The sequence below is a fragment of the Callorhinus ursinus genome, unplaced genomic scaffold (genome assembly GCF_003265705.2).
Source record: "Callorhinus ursinus isolate GAN/ISIS: 27379988/994484 unplaced genomic scaffold, GSC_fseal_2.0 scaffold3, whole genome shotgun sequence".
In the NCBI taxonomy this organism is placed as follows: Eukaryota; Metazoa; Chordata; class Mammalia; order Carnivora; family Otariidae; genus Callorhinus; species Callorhinus ursinus.
The window spans coordinates 13,589,000-13,602,567 of NW_027397065.1; the positions used below are offsets into that span (position 1 = coordinate 13,589,000).

The 13,568-nt window shown below is 43.3% G+C and overlaps 1 long non-coding RNA gene across 1 annotated transcript in view; it reads right to left on the minus strand.

The window, feature by feature from the left end:
- Positions 1 to 245: 245 nt before the first annotated feature.
- The window catches only part of LOC112819955 (uncharacterized), a 39,607-nt gene continuing 26,284 nt past the window's right edge, over positions 246 to 13,568 (minus strand). The window contains exon 2 of the long non-coding RNA XR_012376910.1: positions 246 to 9,072. This is a non-coding gene — a long non-coding RNA (uncharacterized lncRNA). The remainder of the gene's footprint in view (positions 9,073 to 13,568) is intronic.

Sequence of the window (13,568 nt, forward strand, 5' to 3'; positions counted from 1 at the left end):
GGGCTCAATTCCAGGACCCTGGGATCATGACCTGAGTGGAACGCGGACGCTTAACAGACTGAGCCACCCAGATGCCCCTCCCCAAATCCAGTGCCCTTAACCTCCACTTCATACCCTGTCTGGTGATGTGTGTCTTCATACCTGTTTCGTGATGGGACAGCATTTTTTTTTTTTTATCGAAACAACATGAGGATGTTTACAGTCACAGGTAGGAATAATAAGAATAAGTATGTCATCAAAAGCAGTGGTTTTCAAATTTTAATGTCAATACAAATAACCCGGAGATCCTGTTATCCAGTCGGTCTAAAGTGGAGTCTGAGATTCTGCTTTTCCAATGAACTCTTTCATTTAGGTATTCACAAATATCTTTCAAACAAAGGTTTTACATTTTTTTCATAATTGCATGTCCTTTGTTAAATTTAATGCTAGGCACCTTACATTTTTATTATTACTGCTCATGTTATCAACCTTTCTGTTTCAACCCTCACAGTGCTATTAGTTAGATATTTTATCACTGAGGAAACAAGGCTTAGAAAGATTAAGTAACTGGTCAAATGCTATAGGTAGTAAATGTTGGGTAACGCCAATAGGAACACTTTTAGAAACACACTTTTTTCTAGTGGTTTTAATTAATAATGATGAAAGGTGAGAACTCCACCAGATGGCAGCAGAAGCTCATCATTTTATGTCGAGTGGCTCTCCATTTAGCTCTGGATGAAGCATCTGACGCTGGCAGATGCCTGGCTTGTTAGATTGTCTCAGGGAAATGAATCAGGCTCCCCTCACTCCCGAGGCTCCATGACGTACGACCTGCTGTAGCGTTTCAGTGTTGACAATGAGTGTTGTCAAGAGCATCCAGCTGGGACCGGGTGTCATGCCCACAGGCTTCTCCCAAAAAGCCTTTTTCAAGAGGCTTGTAAATGAGAATGAAAAATTGTTTTCCATCAGTTGCTTTTTCATCACCGTGAGTTCGGTTTGGGCACTCAACCAAGAATGGGAGGCATGGTTTGAGATGTCTGGCAGGATATGAGAGGAAATGATTCATTCGCTGTGGGGGAAGGGAAAACTATTCAGGCAGATAAACCTGCATCAGAGTCCAAAGATTCCAGGAAAACCCAAGGAGTGTGCTCATGGACCATGAGCCTCCTGTCAGACCATTAGCCACAGGCGCCGCAAGCCCCGAGGGGCCATCCCTCTTACTCAGTTCTCTTTTGTCTTCTGAGCCTGAAAATAAAATTTTTTTCACCATAAAAAGGAATCCATCATCTCCTAATGTTCCCACTGTGAGCTTGGTGAGGTGAAAACACCTCAGCCTCATTAAGAAGGATCACAGACTCTTGATTTTCGTTTAAAAAAACCCTCCTGAGCGTAAGCCTGTGCATTGGGGAGGCCCAAGCGGGGGCGTCCCGCGTACTTGGAGCAGGCCGAAGTGTTCGGTGTCATTTGGCAGTCCCTGGGAAGGTCCCACCTCCTCATCTCTCCTTATTCTGCAATCGCCGGCTCTCCTATTGATGGAGACAGCCGGCCTCATCATCCAGCGCACTCTCAGAGGGCCTCACCACAGGGGCAGATGGGTGTTGTGGAAAATGAGACAGAAAAGGGTAGTTAGAGGCTGTGCCGGGGTGACCCTGGCACCGATGGCAGGCTTGACCTGCTGCACTCTTCAGGACTCCAGACAGGCAGGGCAGGGAGCCCGGGAGGGCTGGCCGAAGGACCGTGGTCATGAGGAGACAACCAGATTACCCATGGCCCTATTATTTAAGGGTTGCTGCCTCCAGAATTTGCTGGGAAAGAGGACAGGGAACCTGGTCCATGCCACTGAGGCCAGGCTCACTCCCCAAAGTCACATGTCTACAAAGGGTGGAGCTGGGCTACAAACCCAAGACTGAGGTCCAGGCTCCACTGTGTGGGCGTTCAGACACGGGCCTGCAGTATTCATTAGATGTTTACTGGATTAATGTATTCAGGAGAGAAGTTGCACTTGGCAAAAAAGCAAACAAGCAAAAATATAAAAGAAAATACCAGAAACGAGAAATCAATCACCTATAGATAGGTTGATGGCAAAGAGAGTAAGGAAGTCTTTGGCCATTGGGTCTGGAGCCCAGAGCCCCCATGGCTCTTTGCTCTGGGTCTGAGGATTCTCCTTCCGTCCCCAGAGGGCGTGGTGTGCAGACTACTAGACCTCTCAGCTGTACTCCCCTTCTCTGTCTTGACCACACGTTTCCCTGTGGCTCCCTGCTTTTTTCCTTTGCTGTATCAAGGCCAGAGCCTGAGTCATAGGCTTACACTGTGATAAGTTGCTACTGTGAATCATTTCATAAAACAAAGGCACCTTTTGTAAAAAGTAAAAAATTCTTCCGAGGTAATTCTCCAGTGCTTCTCAGCTATTGGTCACAGACTCCCCCAAGGATGTGGTAAAAGCTGCAGACCCTCTACCCTATAAAAGAGCACGCACACACATGCACACACGTACACACACACCAGGGCACACAATTTCAGGGAGGTTCATGTATCCCCGAATCCTATCCGGAAACCCCAAGCTGAGAACCTACACCCTAGATGGCCATTATTTGGGTTTATTTATGTGGAGACACACAAAATCCCATTGGTGCCATTTAGTAAGGGATAAGCTAAGATAGAAAGGGGTAGAACTTGGAAGTTCTTCATCTTAAATTTGTACCTTTTGCATCTTTAGGCAGACCAAAGATAGTGCTTTTAAAACTCTGGAAAAAGTATTTTAGTGGGAAAAATGTAAAGATGTTATGATAGTTTTAAGTGGTCACATCTGGTAGACAAGGAGGGCAAAGGATCTGGAGAACATGTCAGCACAGTAGGACAAGGCCCTGACCTCTGCCCCACGCAGGGCAAGGCTCTGCCCCCTGCACAGCACCGGGCTCTCTTGGGGTGGTAGCTGCTGCGTGTGTGGAGTTGGGGATCCTAGCCTGGAACATAAGACAGCACAGAGAAGACTTTAGTTCCATCACACAGTCCTACTAGGGCCACTCCAGTGCCTACTTCTAGAAAGGAGAGCAGATTGCCAGGCCAGAGGTCCAGGTTGAGCATTTCAGGATGCTAGAGCCAGCTCTTGGGGAAATCGGAGCTGTGGGCTTTGTCGGGGCGCACAGGTGGTATAACGGGGCTTTGCAGGCAGGCAGCCAGACTGACCAACCGTCCTGGTTTGCCTGGTACTGTCCTCAAAGTCTTGCATCTCAGGAAACCCCTCAGTCCTGGGAAAACCGGTTGGTCACCCTACTGGGGGTCTCAGATAGTGACCGTGGGTGGGATGCTTCATCTCTCTGAGCCTCACTTCGCACATCTGCAGAACAAGGCTAGTCCCCCACGTTCGAGGGGTTCGTGATGGCACCGGAATGACGCAGGTCATTGCCCTGTATTTGGCAGGCAGGCAGGAGCACTGCTGTCTTTTCTTGCTGCCTGGAAGGCCAGGCTTTCAGGGTGCCTCGGGGCGGCTCAGATGCAGGCACTTCCTCCTCCACGGCCCCAGGGGCCTCCAGGCAAGGTGTGAGGCCCCATCAGGAGCCAGGAGGACTGCACGGGTGAAGATGTGCGGGACACACAGTAGCGTCAGCCCCCATCCTGAGTCCTTTTTAATGGCTATGTAGGTTAGGCTAGATTCAGCCGCCCATGTGAGAAAACACAAAATTAGAGTAGTTTAAGCAAGATGGAAGTTGTTTCTTTCTCGCTTAAAAAGGCCTGGGAGGGCAGGGTCAGAGCCATCCTGGGCCCCGCATCCTCACTACCCCTTCCTCCCCGCCCAGGACTGGCTTCCTGCCTGGTGGTTGCTTCCTGGCCCAGAAGGCAGCTGGAGCGCCAATCAGTACAGATCATTTAAGGGCATAAGAAAGAGGAAAGGGAAAAGGGCAGAAAAGATACCTGCTGACTGAGTCGGTTCCATTTAAGCCATCTTCCAGGAATGTCCAGGCCGCCCTTGGATTTGCATCTCACTGGCCAGAGCTTAATTACACCGGTCGCTACTAGTTACAAAAGAACCTGGGAAACAGACACTTCTCGGGGCACGTTGCAGCCTCACATAAAGTAAGATTCAGACGCTAAGAAAGAAAAGGAGAATGCAACCTAGAAAATGCACCAAATGGAGAGGCCACATAGTAAGGGCTTCTGTCCTGGGTTTCACTGATGGCTGGTTGATCAGAGTCACGGTACCGGCGGGTCTCTCTGTCCCCCAGTTCTGGTGACCAGACCAAATTTAGGCACCCCTCAGTGACCAATAAAAGAAGGAATGAAGGGCAGCATTACACTAATATTGGAGGGGGTTCGGTTCAATTGCTCGTTACTAGCTCAGATTTCCAAAGGATGTTCTCGGGATTTTTAAAAACCACAGTAAACTTTCCACTTTTCTGTGGGTTTAAGGATTGTTATATTCTCTTAAGATTCTATTTATAACTTCCTGGTTGTTCCTCAATTGAGTTATGAAATTAAATTCTGAAAGCAGCCAGGAACTCTGAAGAACAAAGTCTATTTCTTTTCCAACATTTATTGATCATGACTCACAGAAGACATACATAATGACCAATGAACATTTAGCTCATGACTTAGAACTGGTCATATAGTGGTAGCTGATTGTTGAGGAAAAAAATTAATCTTATGGGATAATTTCTAGCTTGTCACAGAAGGAATAAGTCATTTCAGCTTAGTTGCTACTTGCAAACTGGAGCTAGGATTTCTCAGCTAACATTACTAAAGACGTCAGATGGAAACAATGCACATAGTACTGAACCTAATGCCCAATATATTCTCCTAATTCTTTTTCTCTTCTTTTTTTTATTAGTTTCAGGGGTAGAATTTAGTGATTCATCGGTCTTATATAACACCCAGTGCTCATCACATCAAGTGCCCTCCTTAATGCCCATCATCCAGGTACCCCATCCATCCACCCACCTCCCCTCCAGCAACCCTCAGTTTGTTTCCTAGAGTTAAGAGTCTCTCATAGTTTGCCTCCCTCTCTGTTTTCTCCTGACTCTTTGTCTATGGACACATGATTCTCTTTAACATTTAGGTTTAATCTCAGAAGTACAGGCAATAAACCAAATCACCCTTTCAGCTAAAAATAGCAATGAGAAGTAAGTGCTAGAGTTGGCTGCACAAATTTGACAGCTCTGACCCGTGATGGAAACACCATTAGATATATGAGTCTGACTGGCCAGAAGGAGAGTAAGAAACATGAAGTGCCCTGAAGAGCACCTGCCTATTTAGGGAAAACATTGAAAACGAAGGAAACCAGGGGGTATATTAGTTTTTAAACTGAAAAATAAGAATGGGCAGGCCCTTTTCTCAAGAGAGAAAAGCAAGATTTGAAATGTACAAGCAGTTGCCATGTGCAGACTCATCCTTTGTGGAACCTTCTAGAAGGAGATGATACATTGCCAGCAGCAACTGTAGCAGCTAGATTATATTAGCCCTGATGGAAAAAGAGCTCTTAGTGCAGACTGCTTTCTGAATTCAAAGCAGTCAGTCAGTCACGTCTAATTGTGTCTCTTAGTGAAATGCCTCTTTAATGAGGAATGTAAATCAGTTTTCCTCCACAAATAGATTGTATCTCTGGTATATCATAAATTGCGTCAGACCCAACGTAGCTCAATAATTTTTATAACCTGATGCTCTTCTTCCGTGATTGTGTCTTAGTGACAGACAGTTCACAGAATCTTACACGCAGTAATGACATTTGTTTTCATTAGTTTCAAAACAAGCAGTGAAGGGAATATTAACATTAATGGACACTGCTAAATTCATAGTATAGCACGTGGGGTTGAGCATGGGACCCTTGAGTTAATCCTCTCACAACTCAATAATAATAATAGCCACTGTCAAGGGAGTGCCCACTGTGAGCCAGACACTTTACTAATAGCTTTACATATGTATTCTCACTAAATTCTCCCAACAACACACCGAGGGAGTGCTGACATCCCCATTTTTCAGAATAGGAAAGTATGGCTCAAGGTCTTACTGACATCAAGTGATAGTGTCATTATTTAAAACTGTGTCTGTCTGAATCCAGATCCATGCTATTTTCTCCTACATTTGGTTGCCTCATGAAGATTCAAATTCCTTTCTCCTCTGACATCATTTTAATGTACCTTCTTGGAAGAAAAGGAAAGAAATGTTAGGACTTTTTTTTTTAAGATCACATTAATTTTGTTAATTCTTCAGTGAAATGTAAGCCATATTATTTCAGGCAGATCTAAGTAACGCCCACAGCTTTCTGCACATTTTCCTAGGTTATCATTGGGCCTTTTATCCATGTGCTGTACTGGGGCTCCCCACAAATTTTTATAGGCGTAATGAGAAAATAACCAGAACCGATCCAAGGGAAGAAGGTTCTGATACTCACACTGTGTGTGGGATTTCTAGGCACACCTTTCTTTGGGAAAGAGGCAACTATTCTGAGATGGTAGAGCATTTCAACCCGCTGACTAAACATATGGCATTGAACAAGTTTAGAAGAGTGGGAAAATAGAGTGTGATTCCAATCTCATAAACAAACACGTACATGTGTCTAGTTTGTTTCATTATATATGCACATAATGATCTGGGAAAAAAACTATCAGAATTATAGCACTAGAGCACTGAATGTAGGATCCCAAATGATTTTTCTTTTTTCACTCTGGTGTTTTCAAAATTACCTAAAATAAATGGATATTGCTAATATAATACTCCCCGGAAGTGATAGTTTCATTTTTTAATTTTTTTAAAAAGTTTTCAATTACTTGAGAGAGAGCATGAGCAGGGGAGAGGCAGAGGGAGAGGGAGAGAATCTCCAGCAAATTCCAATGAGCGCAAAGCCGGATGCAGGGCTCGATCCCAGGACCCCAAGACCATGACCTGAGCCAGAACCAAGAATCCGGCGCTTTACGGACTGAGACACCCAGGCGCCCCCCCCAAAAGTAATAATGTTAATGGGCAGGAGAATTCTCGAATCGTGCAATTAGTGGCTGGAGGCACAGCCATATAGCATGAGGCCTCTTAGTATTGCATCCATTTGTTGTTTATCAATGTTATTAATAATAAAATAATCTTTGATATCTCGCTGCCAAATTTTCATTAGCTGGAAAGATAAACTAGTCTCAAAAAATGGCAAAGCTGAAAGGTTTTTCATGGACTTAATCATTATGAACCAGAATCATTTAGTAAGCAACTATGCTCATCCCTTTGTATGGCTTTGTGTTTGTATTCCCTTTGCGCAAGGATTGTTTCTGGAGATAAGAAATAATGGCATCATTTTGGTTATCTATTTCCATGGCAACACATGGATTCAGGGAAGAGTTCTTAGTATCTTTGCTATTTGTCATGGGCACATGTCCTTCTAAGTGAGGGCTATTCTCTGTGAGACTGTCTTGTAAATATTTGAAGCTGAAGTGAGATACAGTTTTGATTCTCAGAACTCATATTAATAACTAATTCTGTGAGCAGCAATAAAGAGTACCAGTACTCTGAAAACATCTCATTTTTCCATGACAATTCTCTCTTAAAAGGTCACAAAACAAAATTCTTTTTAGGATTACTGGTTAGTGTAGAGTGTAACAATGATGGTTTTCCAGCTAAGGTTCAGCAGGTGTGCTGGCTCACTTGCACACACATGCACACACGGAAAGTGGAATATGAATTTTCTCTAATATTTACTCAAATACAATATTGCCCAGGATTCTTGAAATTTTGTCTAGTATTCTCTCCTTGTAATATTTTCCTGGTAAATCCTTAAAAATGGCAACAAAATTGTATAGCAAGCTAGAAGTCAGCATTCTGATTACATTTTACCACGATCTCTGTGATCTTGGGCAATTTCCCTAACCTCTCTGTGCTTCCAATTTCTCATCAGTAAAATCATCTAAGCTAATAAAAGGAAGGAAAAGTAGTCTGAGAAAAAAGTGAAAAACTGAAAAGAGAAAATTAGGATTGTCTCTCTCCCCCTCTTTTTTTTTTTTAAGATTTTATTTACTTATTTGACAGAGAGAGACATAGCGAAAGAGCGAACACAAGCAGGGGGAGTGGGAGAGGGAGAAGCAGGCCTCCGGCGGACCAGGGAGCCCGATGCAGGGCTCGATCCCAGGACCCTGGGATCACCACCCGAGCTGAAGGAAGACACCTAACACTGAGCCACCCAGGCGCCCCCTCTCTCCCCTTCTAGTACAACCTCTGCTCTTTTTTTCTACATAAATGAAGGGTCATGTCATAGAAGGAGAGAAAGAATGAAAGAGATCACTTTCATTTTGGCCAAACACGCATATGAACTACTAAAGAATTTTCAGGTTACTATTTACTTGAGGTTCAAGCAATGTATTCCCAGCCAAAAAAAAAAAAAAATCCATGCAGTTGTGGGAGGTAGAAGCTGGCTTATCTAATGTCCATTAAATTTATACCCATGACATTCAGGGATGTAGTTTTAGATTTTCAGAATAAAGAACATCCCTCTCTATTCCTTTTTAACTCTCCCTAGAACTTTTTTTAAGAAGAAAAGGAGATTATTAAAGGACACCAGTGAGCTCCTAGACCTTCCAAGATGGCTAGTGTCTGAAGAAGAATACCTACTCACATTGTAAGTGTTTCTCTGGGACTACAAAGTGGTGGGGAAAATAAGAGACAGAAATTGGATTCTGCTGATTCTGCAATCTGGTCCCTGCTTGTAATCTGGGAAATCCAGGAAAAACACTTAGTTAGCAGCCTTGGCCTTGAGGAGGTCCCTCTAATCTGCAGGTGAGCCAAGAAGAAGCAACTGAACCAATCAAAACTCATCTGTCCTTTGGCCCTATATTAAAACCAGACCTTTAGGGCAAGCTGATTACAATCTTTTCCTAGGGCCTTCACATGTTACTAAATGTCCCAAGGTTTCCTAGCTGTTAAGTCTCTAAACCAGGATTCTAGCCCAGAGTCTAGGGCCTAGACGGCCCAAGTGTGATTTGGAGACGAGCCGTGTTAGCATCACCAGACCTTCTTACTTCACATCTCTTAGCTCACGCTTCTCGACAGGTAGGATGCGCATAACACCTGCTGCACCTCCTTCAGAGGCTGGTTGTGAAAGTCTGGGACAGCGTTTTTACTGCTCTGCAGAAGAATGAGAAAATTCAAGATAGTATAGTGAGTTTCCAAAAAGTCCATTTAAGGCTATTTAAAGGACCTTTTTTTATATGAAATGACCTCCCTGCTCCATTGCTAAGATCATGTTCTTTGTTTCATCAGTGGTGGTGATGGTATTTGGTAAGTTTTTTTCTCTCTCAGATATCAATTATTTGACAAAATACAAAGTTGAACAGTCTATGATGATATTCTCTTTTTTTTGTTTTCTGTAATTTTACTAGTCTGTAAAACTCCAAAACTTGCAATCCACCATGTGAAAATGCTTGGAAAGCTACAAAAAAATGTGATGTTACTGTTTTCTTAATTAGACACAGAATATTCCTTTTTAAATATTTATTTATTTATTTATTTATTTGCCAGAGAGAGAGAGAGACTGAGAAAGGGCACAAGCACGGGGAGCGGCAGGTAGAGGGAGAAGCAGACTCCCTGATGAGCAGGGAGCCCGAAGTGGAACTTGATCCCACCACCCCGGAATCCTGACTTGAGCTGAACGCAGATGCTTAACCGACTGAGCCACCCAGGCGCCCCTAAATCCAGAATATTCTTTTTTTTTTTTTTTAAGATTTCACTTATTTGTCAGAGAGAGCACAAGCAGAGGGACAATCAGGCTCCCTGCTGAGCAGGGAGCCCGATGTGAGACTGGATCCCAGCACCCTGGGATCGTGACCTGGGCCAAAGGCAGACACTTAACCGACTGAGCCACCCAGGCGCCCCTAAACACAGAATATTCTTGAGGAAACTTCTGAAGGGAAGGGTATGCTCAGTGCCCAGAGATGTAAATATCCTCACTGTCTTCTGCCTGGTTCATGTGGTTCACGGGAAGGAAGATGATCTGCCCCTTTATACCACTAGGAGGCGTTGGGACCCTCTTAAAGTCCCAGGCCTCAGGCACCAGACTTCTTGGTCATAAAGTAAACCTTAAAGGTGAGACCTTTTAGCCATACTTTCATTTTCATTTCACTGGACGTGTGGCTTTCCTTACAAAGTGAAGAGGAAAGATTAGTTGCTGGATTGCCATTGGAGATTCTGTTGTAGGAGCAGAATCCCAGTTGAAAGTGGAAATAAGGTAAACATTTAGAAAGGAAATAATTTTTTTAAAGCATCCTTTCAAAAGTGACCATTTCGGTGCACGAAAACTTTTCTCCACCTTATTATCTTTTTATAGAAACTTATCAAATACCATCTTACCAAGTACCAAAAAGACTTACCAAATACCATCACCACACAAAGGCCCCATTTGTAATAGTATATGCACTAGAAAGTCTCGGCAGTTTACCTTTACTTGTTTTTTTTTTTTTTTAATTTGCTTTATAAAAGAGGAAGTTAATAAATTGCTTTAAAAGATCAGACAGTCTCCCATGACTAAAATGTTTGAAATTCAGAGGGTGTCACTCAATATCTTGCTGCTCAGAGGAAATATCCTCAAAGATGGCAAGAATCAGTTTTAACCTCACTATAAACACATAGCATTAATACTGTGTATATCAACCGAATAAGGTTTCTATTTCTGTTTGATAAGTATGCCGTGATAGCACATGAAACTTTTAAAATGAAAGGAAATACAGAAATCATACACCCAACCTCTTCGTTGAAAGTGTGTAGGTTTGGGCGCCTGGGTGGCTCAGATGGTTAAGTGTCTGCCTTCGGCTCAGGTCATGATCCCAGGGTCCTGGGATCGAGTCCCGCATCGGGCTCCCTGCTCAGTGGGGAGCCTGCTTCTCCCTCTGCTTCTCTCTCTCTCTCTGTCTCTCATGAATAAATAAATAAAATCTTTAAAAAAAAAAAAAAAAAAAAAAAAGAAAGTGTGTAGGTTTGCGGTGCCTGGGTGACTCAGTCCACTAAGCGTCCGACTCTTGATTTCTGCTCAGGTCATGATCTCAGCATCATGAGCTTGAACCTCACATTGGGCTCTGCAGTGAGTGTTGAGCCTGCTTAAGATTCTTTCTCTCTCTGCCCCCCACCCCCTCCCCAGTTCACGCTCACGCTCTTTCTTCCAAAAAAAAAAAGTGTGTAAGTTCAGAGCCCCACAGACAGATCTGCCCCAAGCTTGGCTCTGCCGTTTGCCAGCTGTGAAGACTTAGGATGTCATTCATCACTCACTACTCTGCTTCCCTATCTGTAAAGGGAGGATAATAATACTATGAGATAATATAAGTCACGGGGACCTGGGAAGTTAAGTGGCTTTCTCAAAGTTACCCAATTAGTTTAACCTTCAGAGCCCAGATTAGAAAGCAAGTATGTTTCCTGCGCATTTAGAACATAAACAATTAACAAAGACCTCATCCCTGAAGGAAACTGTCATAAGATTACACAACTGTTTTTATCTGCGCTGGCCCTTCTTAGCCCTAGAATGGCCAGGATATCACTGGGGAAAGAGGTTCCTGGTGAACTGGAATTCTGTACTGCATATCTCTTCCTGAAGTATCTAGAGGAATTTAACATTTATAACAAATAATGCCTTGCCCCTCAGCATCAGAGACAGCCCATGTCTTTGAGTCCTTGAAATCAGTGACCTATCTTTGCAAGGCAGTTCCTCCTAATTGAATGACATATAACATGGAACAGTCAACTCAAAGAGCCTGGTACTGGGCTTCAATGAAGTTCATTTCCCCCTTCCTTTTTTATTTCTCTTTCCTTGAATATAGTAACAATAAAGGCAGAATTAAACAGCTTCCAGCCAAATGGAGAAACATCAGTCTCTCTTTATCAGTTGATGGTTTTGAGAGTCTAAATGATTTTTTAATTTTTTTTTAAGACTTTATTTATTTATTTGACACAGAATGAGAGAGAGCACAAGCAGGGGGAGCAGCAGAGGGAGAGGGAGAAGCAGGCCCACCGAGCAAGGAACCTGATGTGGGGCTCTTTCAAGCCTGTTCTGCCCCACCTTGGCTAGCTCAGGCTGAGCTATGAGTCACAGCCCTTCCCGGGGTTGACTCTGGCGGGGATGAATCTCTCTGTTATCAAGTGCTATAAATTTTGCAAACACAGAGTTAAACCACAGCCAAGGCCCCAGCCAGCTAAGCCTGGAATATTGTGGTTGGGGCTCTCGATAGCGTCAGCCTCCGAACGACGAGACAATGCAGGACTGCTCTGGGCCCGTAGCCTGAGGAGGTCTCATCTACCCATCACAGCTTCCCGCCTTTGATTCCTATGAATGAAGCTCTGTCCTGCCACTGGGGACATCTCACTGAATAAACAATCATGTTCCCCATCTTCAGAGCTTACTGTCTAGGGTGAGAAATAAAAAATCCAACAAACCATGGGGCACCTAGGTGGTACAGTTGGTTAAGTGCCCAAGTCTTGGTTTCCATCAAGGTCATGATATTGGGGTTGTAGGATTGAGCCCTGAGTCAGGCTCCACACTCCATGTGAAGTCCGCTTGAGACTCTCTCTCCCTTAGCCCCTCCCCCCACTCTCTAAAATAAATAAATAAATCTTAAAAAAAAAAAATCCAAAACCCAGCAAGTGAACATAATTGCCTGTGCAGGATACTAACAGAATGCAGTGATGGAAAATAACAGCGAGACATGGGAATCCATTTAGATGGTGGGGTCAGGAAAGACATCTCCAGAAAAAGACACTTAAGTTGCGCCTGAAAAATAAGAAAGCATGAGCCATGGAGAGTCAGGGAAAGAGCATTCCAGGCAGAGGGATGATACCCACACACCCTTCATTTATTGATCAACTAAATTACTTCTAAGGTGAGGACCAAGATGCAGGAGGGAAGAAAAGCATCTTCTTTTTTTTTAATTATGCTATGTTAATCACCATATAGTACATCATTAGTTTTTGATGTAGTGTTCCATGATTCATCTTCTAATCACATAAGAAATGAAGTGTCATATTGGCTTACAAAGAAAAGCTTTAAAAGTTTTGTTTGTTTTGGCCTACAACTGATTTTATGGGTTGGGTTGGTTGGTTGGTTCGTTTTTGTAATCACTTGTAGAGTCCTGAACTGAATATATTGCATCGTCAGTCTGCTGTTGTACATTTGATCCCCTCAGCCTAGAACTTATTTCCCCACTTCCCACTCTTAGGGCCTTTCCTTGCTTCTTCTTCAAGATTTACTTAAAGCATCTTCTCTGTTTTAAGAGCACTTTTAAAAAATGAGATTAGCTTCACATGACATAAAAGTCACCATTTTAAAGTCTGTATTTTTGTAGTTTTTAGTATATTCACTATGTTTTGAATACACTAAACATAGCGATGATCTAATTCCAGAACATTGTCACTACTCCAAAAAGAACTCAGTTCTCCTCCACCCTCACCCCCTGGTGGCCACTCAACTACCTTTTGTCTCCATGGATTTGCCCATTCTGGACACTGCACAGAATTACAATCATATGATCTGTGGCTTTTTGCGTCTGGTTTCTTTCATTCAGCATAATGTTTTCAAGGTTATATATGTTATAGCATGGGTCCACACTTTTCTTTATGACTAAATAATATTCCAATGTGTATAT